This window comes from Macaca thibetana, chromosome 8 (genome assembly GCF_024542745.1).
Source record: "Macaca thibetana thibetana isolate TM-01 chromosome 8, ASM2454274v1, whole genome shotgun sequence".
NCBI lineage: Eukaryota > Metazoa > Chordata > Mammalia > Primates > Cercopithecidae > Macaca > Macaca thibetana.
In genome coordinates this window covers 82,556,735-82,571,152 of record NC_065585.1, presented here as the reverse complement: position 1 = coordinate 82,571,152, position 14,418 = coordinate 82,556,735, and the positions used below count along the sequence as shown (strand labels likewise).

The following is a 14,418-nucleotide window of genomic DNA, read 5'->3' as shown; positions in this document are numbered from 1 at the left end:
TAGAGCAAAAAGAATCCCGGCCTCATCTCTTACTTTAACCCTCAGTTGTACTAAAACAAGGGTGGACTCCTTAACAGTGTTGCTCAAGACTTTAGAAGAAGTTTTTATTTTTATTTTTAAACAAGTCTTGTGTCTTTGCAGCCAGGTGCAGTGGGCTCATGCATGTAATCCCAACACTTTGGGAGGCTGAGGTGGGAGGATTACTTGAGCTCAGGAGTTTGAGACCAGCATGGCAACATGGTGAAATCCCATCTCTACAAAAAATACAAACAAAAAGTAACCGGGTGGTGATGTGCGCCTGTAGTCCCAGATACTCAGGGGCCTGAGGTGGGAGAATCTCTTGAGCCCAGCAGGTTGAGGTCGAGAGGCTGCACTGAGCCGAGATCATGCCACTGCACTCTAGCCTGGGTGACAGAGTGAGATCCTGTCTTTAAAAAAAAAAAAAAAAAAAAAAACAGAAAAAAGGGGGCTCCTTTCAGTGTTAGACAAGGAGTACGGAGATAGGTCCTAGTGACCTAACATTGATTATCATTTTTTTTCTCAGTTTTACTCCAAGATTTCCAGTTTCCTTTTTTATTACAGAATGGTATTTTTTTCACCCTGCCTCACAATATAATTACCCTTTCAAATCCCCCCTTTCTGAAGAATTATAGATGCTTAGTCTTCTACTTTGCTCATTATGAGACACCCAAAGGTGGGAGTTGTATATGATTATTATTCTCAGCTGATTTACTTCTCTGTTTGCATGCATCTCCCCATAAAATCTAGTCTAGGAGCCGGAGGACTTTTCCACCCCACACACACACACACACACACACACACACACACACACGACAAAGTTAAACACGAGATGCAACCTACATTAGGCCTGCTGTATCCAGCGAGCAGTGATGTCTGTCAAGTCATGGCGATATACCTCCACTTTCCACATCTCCCTGAGGCAAATAATAGGTTATTTCTATACTGAAAAGACTACTAGACTATACTTTCCAGTGGCTAATGTAATTACAAACAATTTAGATTTTTTTAAACTCCCCTCTAATATCCTGCATGAGCAGGATAAAATGTCTCTAATATTTTATCCTTCTAAGTTGCCTAAATTATAAATAAACTAAACCCACTTCTTCTTCTTCTTCTTCTTCTTCTTCTTCTTCTTCTTCTTCTTCTTCTTCTTCTTCTTCTTCTTCTTCTTCTTCTTCTTCTTCTTCTTCTTCCTCCTCCTCCTCCTCCTCCTCCTCCTCCTCTTCTTTCTTCTTCTTCTTCTTCTTCTTCTTCTTCTTCTTCTTCTTCTTCTTCTTCTTCTTCTTCTTCCTCTTCCTCTTCCTCTTCCTCTTCTTCTTTTAGAAGATTCACATCTGTTTAATGTATATAAAGCCAAGGAAAGGACAGTCCCGGACTCAATAGAAAAATATTCTGTGAAATTCATATGGTGGGGTTGAGGGGGAAGGGACGAGTCTATAGAACCCACATCCGAACATGTACAAAAAATAACTTACACAGTAAACCCCATCCTCAAGGATGACGCAGATCTGCCCCGTCCCCGGGGCTCGGGGGCACACTGCAGACATGGCATTGTGGGAGACAACCAATGTGGGCTCCAGGTGCAGGTGGGAGTGAGAAGGGCATCAGTCCGGAGGGATGGGCGGCTATTAGGAGGCCTTGAAGCGGTTGCCGCCAGAGCACGAGCTCAGCACCTTGTCCACCATAGTGTGGGCGTAGCAGCCAGCTCCTTGCAGCAGCCTTACTCCTCCACGAGACTCAGGTGGTTAGGTGCGGAAGTTCCGCTTCTCGTCGATGTAGGTGACGGCTGCCGTCAGTAGGCACAAGATGAGCTTGATGTGATCCTAGAAGAAGTTGATCTGCACGCTGCGGTTGCTGAGGTGCAGGATGATGGCGCTGCGGGTGCGGAACCAGGTCCGCAGGTAGGGCAGCGGGGCGAGCTCATTGCCTTCGCGTGGCGTGATGTTGGTACCTGCCTTCAGCAAGTGCTCGCTCAAGTAACTGCGGACATATTTAAAGAGTGAGATCTTCTTCATCAAGGAATTGGGATGGGAATTCACGGTGAAGTAGGACTCGGTGCCATCACACTTTAGGTACTGCAGGCTGTCACCACCATTGAAGAGCACCTCCACGCTGCTATCCACAACTGATACCCAGGACCGTACTTGCCTGAATAGTCCATCCACTTGCTGACCCAGAAAAATGGAGATGCGGGCAAGATCCTCAGCCTCCTCTTGCCTGACCAGCCCTCCCTCCGAGGGCTTGGAGGCATTGACTCTGTGCGGCATGCAGCATGTCATGAGGTGGCAGTCGACCACCTCACCCGTCTCTGAAACCCCTGGTTTTTCTTTTTCCCGGGGACTCTCAGGCAGGATATTCTCCAAGCGTTTATTTAGGACCGTGAGGGGCTTTCTGTTGCTAGGGTCCAGGCTGCTGGGAGCGACGGAAATCCTCGGTGGAATGGTCAGGCAGGTGATGGGGAGACGGGCTGGGATGTAACCAGAAGTAAATAACTCATTGTTAAGCTGCTCGTTAATGGTTGGGTGGGCCGTGAGATCTGTCTGAAGCGTCTTCTGGATGAGGGAGGCGGCCACAGGGTTGATGCGCTTAGGAATACTGTATTCACTCTTCTTGATTTGGAGGTAGGTCTCTTTTAGGCAAGAGGTGCCAAAAGGTGGTTTGCTCTTTGACGAGGTATACATGATACACCCACTGGACCGCACATACACTTCAAAACTGTGCCCTTTCTTGCTCAGCATCTCGGGAGCTACGTAATTAGTAGTTCCACACAGGGTCTTCTTTCTCTCACCGTCATATTCGACTTTGGTTGCCAGTCCCAAATTCCCTGTTTTCACCTCCAGAACCTCATTCAGGAAAAGGTTGCCCAGCTTAAGGTCTCGGTGAACAACTCGGTTTTGGAGCAGGTACTGGCAGCCAAGCACAATTTGCCGCAGACTACATAGTGCCGGGCCTCAAGTTCAGTTAGGGCTTTCCTCCTCTGGTGCAGCTCCAGGAGAGATCTCCGGTGGCAGAGCTCCAACACCACCATGAACACAAAGTCCTTGTCCTCGAAAAAGCCGTGGAATCCTACGACATGCTGGTGGGCGAGGCTGCAGTGAATGGATATTTCCATGGACATCTCCTCATAGTGCGGCATGAGCAGCAGAGACTTAGGCACAATCTTGCCCGTGAACACTACCTTGATGTCCGCGTCGGAGATCTCGGAAGCACTTGGCAAAGCCGTCCTTGCCTAAAAAGCGGTCCCACACATAGCGCTGCTGGCTGCGTGGGTCCACTAGGACCTCCGGGATCTCTTTCACGGGAGGAGCAGCCTCTGGAGCTCCCGGAGCTGCAACTCCAGGGACCCCAGCTTTCCCAGGGACTGCCGGTGCCCGTGTCGCTTCCCCACAGTCACCGTTGCAGTCATGTTCCTGGAGCTGCTCAGCAGACGTGGGTCCCAGCAGAGGCTCCTCACCGCTCCGCTCCTCCACGAATTCCTAAAACCACTTTCTTTAAGGCTTTTGGCTCTTTCCTCTCTGGTTATAATGGAAACAATATAAGGGACCTGGCCATGGCAAGCCTAATTAATAGCAGGCAGCGTCGAGAAGTGGAAGTTCATCACATCCTCTATTTCCACTCACAAGCTCAGGTAAACATTTCGTAGGTTTCCCAGTTAGATTCTGACATCAGTAAGTTAGAAACAGCAGGACTTCACATTGATAGACCTCTTGCCAAAATTGTCAACTAACTTGTTTTTACAAGGAAAACTTTTTATCCCTGATATCATCTAATTCCTAAAAACTGGCATAATTATTTCTCATGACAACACCTGGCTTGGTAAAGACATTGCTAAAGTCAGGATTTCAGGATTGGTCAGTCTAAACTTGGAGAATTGTCTTCCCTAGGCTGCTCATTTCCTGATAGTTTGTGACTCCAGGAGAAACATGTCTGACCAATTTGGGTTTAATAAATGAATTCAAAAGAAGCAGCCACCAATCAAAATCTAACACAGAAATATTAATTGTTGCTTACTCAATGAGGGAAAATGGTGCTTGCAGGATGCAATGTCTTTGAATAAAGCAAACTGCTGATCTTCTACAGGGTTTGGACAAGTGAGATTGATGGACACACAGAAGCAAGACCTGTTAGGGACGTGTGAACCTTTAACTGTGGAGAGTTAGTTATTTAGGTGTAGCTGTTGCACATTAGCTGACTCCCAGAAGTGTGGATCTATCACAAAATGCTAGGCATCCAGAAGAGTTATTACCGATGTGAGGTTGTCACTGGTCAGTTAGAATTGTTTCACACCAGATCTGGTAGTTGCTTGTTACTACAGCTAAAGAATAATCAGTGCTTTTTTTCTAGATAATTAAAATGTTTTGCTCTCATTGAATATTTTACATACTACTGTGTACTAGCATTATACATGCTAATGTTTCATCTAATTGACCATATTTTAATACTTTGAGGGATGCTGTCTTATGACATTTTATCCCCATTTCTTATACCATCTTGCATAATAAGTTATAATCACAAGCCCTAGTGGGGTAAGACATACTACGTGGCCAAACTCTTCAGGAATTTAGCAGTAGTGCTGCCAGAGGAAAGAGGTCCAGTATCCTTTTAACAGGTTCAAGGAAAATGGATGGGAAAATAAAAGTACAGCCACAGAGATGGCTATAATTACATCACACATAAAATCTAGTATGCAGTAAACATATGGAAGGCTAGGACAGAAGTCAAAAGTGGAACCTAAAAACACTCTTCTATAGACCCTTCTTTGCTTGTGTCGCTCCTCAAACCTGCCTTCATCTGGGATCTCATCTGCACCTACAGGTCTGGTCCAATTCCCTTTTCCAAAACTGACCTTTTTCTCTGCCCCACCAACCTCTCCCCAGGTCAGCAGCACTGCAACATTATTCACATCTAAACCTGGCTGAGAAGTTCATCTTTTCCAGAACACAGGACTCTTCTTCCTCTCCATGAGTCACACTAGGATTGAACACTGTGAACTTAACAATTATAGCCCTTGAGTCTCTGCAGACCTTGCCCTTTCATTAATGTTAACTTAAAATATTAGGGATCTGCCAAGGTTCCATACCCACCTGTGGTTCAGAGACTCATCTTAAGATTCTATACTCTGTCTAGAGGCTCACCTTGAGCTCCAGAAATAGAGCTAAAACTGCGGAGACTTTATGAATATCTGAGAATACCTAGTGGTGTGCTCTGAGATCAGTCCCTCAGACCAAATAATCTTTCCTCAGGTCCTCAACTCTAGGAACACTAGAGGGTCCCAGGTTTTCTTTCATCATGCTACTTCTGTATTTTTTTGAGCATCCTTTTTATAGCCAATGCAAGCCCTCACAAGATATAGCTAACTTTTATGAATTGAAAAGATTGACTAATTCGAAGAGGATACCTTGTTTTGGTGTTATGAGACATTACTACAAAACATAATTTATAGTGCTCTGTACGTAAGCATTGCTATAGTGAACATCTATCATAAATGTAATAGGGAGTAAGTTTGTCTAATAAATATAACCATTGGTTAATGTCCAATTGAAAACAAATGGAAGGAAGGTATAGTAGGTATTGTCAAATATTTATATTCAATATGAAATATGTAAAGATGATATTAATAATGTGGTTTTGGACTAGAGTATAAGAAGAGAGTGTAAATTTTTCTTACAGCTTACTTAAACTTTGTGACAGATGACGAGTAATGAGAAACCAAATCCAAAGTGAACTGGAGCAATAAAACATTACCAGTTACACATTATTGGCCCCTGGGATTTTGCTCAGGAATTCTAAGCATTAGGAACACACCAGAAAGCCAGGACTGCAGTACCTTTCCAGCACTCAGCACAATGAATATCTATTTCTTGGATGAATAAAAGAGTGAATGATTTGAAGAGATTCCAAGATGTATTTCATTTTGACAATGAAAGAAGAAAAATATGACAAACTGGGAATAATGCAGAAGTTAGTATTAGGGAAGTTTTACACTTGGAAGAATTAATAGGGAAAGGTTTCTTTCGTACATGTATTTAATGAAGCTGAGAAGATCAGTAAACAAATAGAGAGTTGAAGTCACTGCAGCTCTATAATTTTAAGAGTTTATAGACAAAACACAGTTATTTTGGGAAATATGGATAAGGGTCTTTGAGCTAACAGTTAGTAGCATTTAGGGAAAAGAAATATGGTTGAAACAATAGTTTGTACATATAAGGTCATACACAAAATTCAGAATATTTTCATTTACTTTTACTAACATTTCCAGTTAATTACTGGGCTCTTATTAATCCACAACTTTATAATGGAACTAAACCCAATGTAAGAGTCTAATGGCTAAGATGAAAAACAGTTCTAAGGATTTTTGCTATAGAGACGGTGAGCAAGAAAGTAAATGTCTGCAAGAGAAACTATAGTGATAATGTTAGAAAAAGGTGTCATGAGATGGGCTTTCCTGTCCATTGATGGTGGAAGCAAAAATTGTTAAAATTTTTCTGCAAAAATAATTTGCCAATCAAATAAGTTATTAATGCCATTTGACCTGGTAATTCCATTTCTCAGCATCAATTCTGAAGATAAATTTAGACAAGAATTGAAATAAAAACAATATGAAAGAATGACAAAATATTTATCTTGATACAAAAGTTCAAAAACAGAAGTAAATTAAGGATATTATGTGATATCAATACAATGAATTACTATACTCTTACTGACTTACATTTTTAAAGTAATTTTGGTAAAGACAATGACAATACTGTGAAGCTAAGAACAAATATGTGTGCTATATTTTTTATATGTGTGCTAATATGCAAACATATTCATACAAACATATATCTACATAATAAAATCAAATATATAGATCATCACGTTAACACTGATTGTTTCTGTGGAGATAAATGTTATCTTCTTTTTTTTTCTTATTGTTTTCTAAGTTCTCTAAAATAAGCTTAAATTCTGTGTTACAATTTCAGGAAAGGAAGCATCAGGATTGAATGATAGCCTGAGGGAAAAAGGAACAGACAATGATATGTCCTAGGGTTGAGCCTTCCTAAGGACTGCCTAAATTTCTCTTTCTGGAGATGAAACATAGTTTCTACTCTCTGATATGACTGTTGGTATTTACTAAGATTAAAAAGGATAATATATTAGAGTATCCCACAAGTCACTAAACAAATGTTTTAACATCCCTAGAGATAGCACAATTAAGGCAGATTGGAAGATGATTAAATAATATCATCATCCAAAGTAACAGAAAAAAATGAATACACAGAAGTATTAGTTGATGAAAGTACTCTGTAAATATGATTTGAATGTGGAACACAGGGGTAAAGAAGCTATGCAGCCTCTGATCCCAGTCAAGCATAGTACCAGGTATTTTGCATGAATGTTCATTTTGCTAGTAACAGACAAAGGTTTTCATAACTGAACCAGAATTGAGACTCTGAAAGTAAGTATGTACAGAGAGGCAAGTGTCCTCTAGCAATTGTCTTCAGACTTGGCATAGTTAAAGTACACTTACCCTGATTACCAATTACATCCCCTCATTTTCATGACAGAAAAAAATGAGCGTTACCTTCCATCGGGGTTCAGATAGGTACAGACAAAAATGTGGAGAGAGGGGAGGGTACTGGAAGTCGGTTATCACATGCGTTCAGTGACATTCTCGATGTAAGGGTCCAACAATTGTATTGTTCTTCACACATGCAAAGGACATTCAAGAGCCCCCAAAGTGGCATTAATTATTTTATGTGTTAGTTCAAGAAATAACTGCATTACCCACACTGTTGATGGCAAAAAATAACCTTACGTAGAAAAATCATGGAACTAGAAGACTGTAAGTCACAAAATCATTCAGTCAAGGTGTACATTTCATGTGAAAGTGTTTTAGGGCATGTTAACACATTTATTATACTTATTACCTAACATATTCACAAACAGAATATATGATAAAAATATATTATCTTTTAAGGGAGGTGGTTCAAGACTAGATGCAGCTTGTATGAACCTCCTCCACAGAGAGGAACCAAAATAGCACGTATATATTCACGCTTCAAATAAATCATTTAAGCCAGAACACTGGGGTTCAACAGAGAAGCAATGGGAAGTAAATAAGAAGAGGGAAGGCCGGGCATGGTGGCTCACGCATGTAATCCCAGCACTTTGGGAAGCCGAGGTAGGTGGATCACGAGGTCAAGAGATTGAGATCATCCTGACCGACATGGTGAAACCCCATTTCTGCTAAAAATACAAAAAAAAAAAAAAATTAGCCAGGTGTGGTGGCGGGCATCTGCAGTCCCAGCTACTCGGGAGGCTGAGGCAGGAGAATCACTTGAACCCAGGAGGCGGAGGTTGCAGTGAGCCGAGATTGCACCACTGCACTCCAGCCTGGTGACAGAGTGAGACTCTGTCTCAAAAAAAAAAAAAAAAAAAAAAAAAAGAAGAGGGAAGCTAGGCAGCCTGCTTGGCTGGTTGGCTGGGATTGGCTGAGAACTGAGAAAAGTGCCCAAATGCTAGGAAAGGGCAGGTAAGAATCCCCCAGAGCTCCACATTCCCATTGCAAACTTTCACAATCCTAGCTATTGGAAAGCCCCTCAATATGTGTAGGCCTCAACACTAACACAGAGAGTTGCCCAGAGGCTGCACAGAGGAACTACTCTAGAGATGTAACTCATGCTGAGTCCCATAGACTTCCAAACCCTGAGCAGCTGCAGCCTTTTGCCATTCTGAAAGTTAAGCCCCCCCCAAAACTAAATCCTATCCTGGGGCTGATGATACTGTTGCCGCCCCAGACCAAGGAGTGGGAGAGAAGGCTGGGCACCTTCTCACACTGCAAGAACAAATGCCCCCACAGCTGCAGCCTTCAATGGGAGCAAACCACAATCCCCACAGCTAACCGCCTACACAGCTCTCCTTGAGAATGGCTCCACCCTCCCCTCTCCCAGGCCTGCAGCTGGTGTTATTCCAAGAGCCCAAACTGTAAAAGTCTGTGTCCTGCCCTAGAGCCAGGGCTGTTGCTGCTTTTGCCACTGCTTGACCAAGGAGGAAGATGGGAAGCTGGGCACTTTCACATGCTGTGAGGACACATCGCACCATCACTGCCGCGGGCTGCTATGGGACCAAAGGGCAAGGAAACCACGCATCACAAAGCTACCTCCCTACATTGTCCCCACTGAGAATAACCTCACTCCACCTGGTGGAAAGCCCACAGTGTTGCTGCCACTGCCTACTGCTGACCATTTTGCCAGTCTCCTGGGGACCACTCTGCCTCTGCCTATCTCTGCCAGCACTTGAATGTACTACCAGGGTGCAAGAGGACAAGTCTGCTGGCCCATCCCATTGCCCTAGCACTTGTGCACCCAGGGGCCTAGAAATTGTCCAGCCCAGTCCACCACCAATTGCATCTAAATACTCTTCCCAGGGTCTGAGGTCAGGCCAACAAAACCTGCTGATAACACACAGCTGGCACTCACCCACATGCACCACCAGCAAAAAAAGGTGAATGGTACACTAAACTTGTTACAGCTACCACAAACACCAACAGAGCCTCTTGGGTGCCAGGGGGTTGCTCCACCACCACTACTGCCATTGTTCATATCAAATCCACTGCTAAGGGACCCAAGAACCCTCTAACATGCCTGGACCACCACTGACATTACTGACACCAGAGTAAGTCACCTGGAACCCCAAGAATCAGGTTGATTGAACTCACTGACATTGGTGCCAGCATATACCACAGTGGAGCCCAAGGACAAGCATACTCAACCCAATGCTATTACCAGTAGGGCCTGAAGACTGACTCACTTGGCATTATAATCTCCAACAAAACTTTACCACAGCTTCTACTTATAACTGCACCCTAAGCTACTAGAAAAATCACAGATATCACTGACGCTCTTCACGGCTAAATAAATCATATAGAGAGAACACTACTGCATGCATCCAAAATCAAACCAAAATGCCCTACCCAACCAAATATATATTTATTCATATATATATGTGTATATATATATTCTGAAAAAGTCCTCTCCTATGAAAGAAAATTTTAAAAATTAGAAGAAACAACTGTTATGCAAGATGTATGGGTATCAATGAAAAGACACAGGAAACATGAAAAAGCAAGGAAGTATGACACATCCAAAGGAACAATTTTTCTCCAGCAATAGATCCTAATCAAAACGGACTTTATAAAATCCCAGATAAAGAATTCAAAACATTGATTTTAAAGAAGCTCAGAAAGATAAAAGAGGATTGTGTAAAAAATATAGAGAAATTAGAAAACAAGAATAGGAATTAGAAATTTACCAAAGAGACAGACATGTAAAAGACAACCAAATAGAAATTCTGGAACTGAATAATTCATCAAATTAATTACAAAACACACCTGAAAACTCCAGCAATAGACTAGATCAAACATGAGAAAGAATCTCAGAATTTGAAGACAGAACTTGTCAAATAACATAGTCAGACAAAAGTTTAAGAAAAAGGCTATAAAATAATAAGCAAAGCCTTTGTAAAATTTGGGACAACATTAAACAATAGAATATTAGAATTACCAATGCCTCTAAGAGCAAAAGGAGAACAAAGTCATTGGAAAACCTGCTTAACAAAATAATTAATAAACTCAAATAGGCAAATGACACAATGAATATTGCTGAATGAATGGATATAATTAAGAACTTTTAGCAAGTGTCAGAAAGCCTCTGACAGAAGTCCGAATCACAAGACAAGGGCCATCACTCTTTAGGATCTGAACTCCCCCAAAGCCACCTAACCTATTCCCCAAATTCATCCAGGACTATGAGCACCTGAAAGTACTTATGAAAACGAATACACCCATAAATTATATGTCTCAATACTCATTACTCACATGGTTAGCCAGAAACTTAAGTCCTCAACTATTTGGTTATGTGAATTATAAACATGTAAATGTTCCTTGATACCTTGGGGTCATTGTGTCCTCTCACCAAAGATCTATCTTTATTCCTAATATCAAAAATTCTATGTTTTATTCAGTCATTACTTCCCTTGATATAAATATGCACATTCCACTCAGGCTTCTCAATTCTTTCTAATTCCATTTCTTAGGGGGACATGCCAATTATCTCTTGCTGCAAAACTAATTATCTCAAAATATAGTGACTTGAAATGAAAGGCATTTTATTATATCGCATGATTGTGTTGATTAGAACTTGGGCAGGCCTGGCTGGGTGGTTTTCTCTCTTTGACATTGACTGACATTGTTCACATAACTTCACTTTCATGCCTTGTACTTGGAGAGTGACATCTGGAAGACTGGCTGCAGCTGGGCTCCTTAGTTCAAGTTCTCCTTTCCTTCCCCATGTATTCTTAGGTCTCCTTCATGTGGTGTCTCCACCTGGGAAATCAGATTTTTAAATGGTAGCTCAGAGCTTAAGAGATAAAGGCAAAGGCTTCTAATCTTCTTAAAATCTAGCCCTGCAACTGCCATAATTTCACTCTCACTCCATCCCATCATGCCATGTGCTCAGAGGACTCTCAGTCCAATGGGAAGGAAAATAAATCCAACTACCCAATGGGAGAAATGTCAGAGAATCTGTTGACATCATTACTCTGCTACCAACTTTCCTACAGCCACAAATTATTTGTATTTATCCCACATGGAAAATGTGTTAATTTCCTGTATAATGCCCAACGTCTCATTCAACTTTCACATCATCGCAAAGTCCAGAATCTTGTTATCTAAATCAGGACCATGTTATGAATCTCCTCAAGAGGGGTTCCAGTCAACTAAAGAGACAAATCATCTACACTCCCCTACACAAAACATAAAATGTGAAACTGAGGTACGGCAACCTTCAAAATGTGGGAAAATAGGAACCACAAAACAGATTTCTTCATCGCAGCTCTGAATCCAGCCAGCCACATGTTGACATGTTGACAGTTCCTTGATCAGGGCTCTGCCCTGGTTCCTGAAAAATATTCGCAGTTGTATTTGGATTCACTCTGTGGATTTGAGTCATCCTTCCTTTTCTATTAAGAAACGCATCAGTTTTGCAGTTGAGTAGCCTTCTCAGCCTACTTCCTGTCTATGGAAGGTTAGGAGAATAAATATTATTTGTTTTTCATTTTGTACTGTGTATGTCTGTTTTAGGTCAAACTGATAGTCTTTCTGTTAGAGTATAAATCTAAAAATTTGTAGTTATCTAATATATCAAATTATATTTCATTCCCCATTAGACAAAAGCCACACCCGTATTACTTCACAAGACAGACACTTACCTGACTTAAGCATTTTGTATTTTGGAAAAAAAAAAAAATTCTTAATATTCTTTAAAATACAATTGCTTAAGCAAAAGAATCTGTAAGGCATACCCTTATATATTTCTGAGGTATTTAACAAGGGGCCTTACAGCCTCATTCTGACTTCAATTTTTCCCAGAGTTCTAGACTTACTTCTTTGGGCTTAACTTTTGCTCTAAGGACATTTCTGACTTTCAGAATATTTTGCTGGCTAGAAAGACTTTCCTGTGCCCTCTATATGTCCTCTAAATTATGTTAAAATAATGAGGCAGTCCTGGCCAGGCGCAGTGGCTCATGCCTGTAATCCCAGCACTTTGGGAGGCTGAGGCGGGCAGATCACGAGGTCAGGAGATCAAGACCATCCTGGCTAACACCGTGAAACCCTGTCTCTACTAAAAAGTACAAAAAGTTAGCCGGGCGTGGTGGCAGGTGCCTGTAGTCCCAGCTATTCGGGAGGCTGAGGCAGGAGAATGGCATGAACCCAGGAGGCAGAGCTTGCAGTGAGCCAAGATGGTGACACTGCACTCCAGACTGGGCAACAGAGCAAGACTCCATCTCAACAACAACAAAAAAAGAAGAGACAGTCCCTAACTTTCTTCTTATATTGTATTCTAGACTAGACTATTTTACCATAGGTTGAATAGTGAATATTTCAGCATTCTGCCTTGAAATCTCCTGAGCTAGATCATTGAGTTCATTAGTTAGGTAAAATTTCATATTTCCTATATTACTTCAAGTCAAAAGGGTTGCCAAACTTTATACGATAAGACTAGGGTCCCCTTTTCTTCAGTTCTAACAATGTTCTCTTCATTGTCTTTCAAGTATTCATAAATGATCTCCCCAAACTCTTCTAGCTTTCCTTAACCATCTCCTTGAGGCCATTCTAACATCTGCCACCAGTTTCAGATTTTTGTATTGAAATACTTCATTTCTGGTCACAAGTACTCTTTTTGTTATCTATTGCTTTGTAAAAAAGTACCCAAACTTAGTGGCTTGAAATAGCAACCATTTACTTAACTCACACAATTTTATGGGTCAGGAATTTGGGCAGGGCTCAACTGGGTGATTCTTCTGCTCTATATGTCATCAACTGGGGTGACTTAGTGGTGTCTACCTAATGGGGAGGCTTATCTGGAGGGTCCGAGTTAGTCTCATTTACAGGCTTAGCACTTTGCAGGGGATGTTGTTGGAAACATTGGACTTAATTGGGCCCTCTTTCATGTAGCCTCAGAGCCCTTCCCTCCCGATCCTCCTGCATCCCCTCCTACTACCATAATTTTACTGGAAGGGTGGTCTGTGGGAAAGGTAGTTTATTGGATTTAACTGAAAGGTACCTGTTGCATCAGGAGTGAAAGGGAAAGGCAAAAACTAATCTCCCCCCCCCCCCCCCAAAGAATTGGCTCTAAATGGCAGAGATTTACTTCTACTGCATGCTATGGTCAGTCACAGATCAGGCCAGGTATAAAGGGAGAGAAAATACGTCCCACACTTGATGGAAGGAGTGTTATCTTATTCTTCCTTCAATGTTTATTTGCATAATATGAGGTCTCACTATAAATCAGACATACAAATTATTGGGAAGCTTGCACCCAAGGTACTAGTAGCTCTACTTTTGGAAGTTTGAATATCCAACATAAAAGTCTTTTTAAAAAATAGTTAGGCACTGCATAAGGATATATTGGTCAACAACAGACTTCATCTATGACAGTTGTCCCATACAATTATAATGTAGCTGAAAAACTCTTAATAACTAGTGATGTTGTAGCTGTTGTAACATCACAGCACAGGGCATTACTCACATGTTTGTGCTGATGCTGGTGTAAACAAATTGCACTGCCAGTCTTACAAAGGCATAGCACACACAATTATGCACAGTACATAATACTTGATTATGATCATAAACAACTATGTTACTGGTTTATGTATTTACTGTACTTTTTATCATTGTTTTAGAGTGAACTCCTTCTACTTATAAAAAAGAAGTTAACTGTAAAACAGCCTCAGAGAAGTCCTCCACAAGGTATCCAGAAGCAAATATTATCATAGGAGATGAGAGCTCTATGCACATTATTGCCACTGAACACCTTCCACTAAGATATGGAGGTGGAAGACAGTGTTGTTGATGAT

The 14,418-nt window shown here is 41.5% G+C and overlaps 1 protein-coding gene and 1 pseudogene across 1 annotated transcript in view; one reads left to right on the top strand and one right to left on the bottom strand.

Moving 5' to 3' along the window:
* NKAIN3 (sodium/potassium transporting ATPase interacting 3) overlaps positions 1-14,418 on the top strand; it is a 1,223,038-nt gene that overhangs the window by 359,922 nt on the left and 848,698 nt on the right. The gene's annotated exons all lie outside the window — the stretch shown is intronic.
* LOC126961533 (serine/threonine-protein kinase PLK1-like) lies at positions 1,559-3,427 on the bottom strand (annotated as a pseudogene).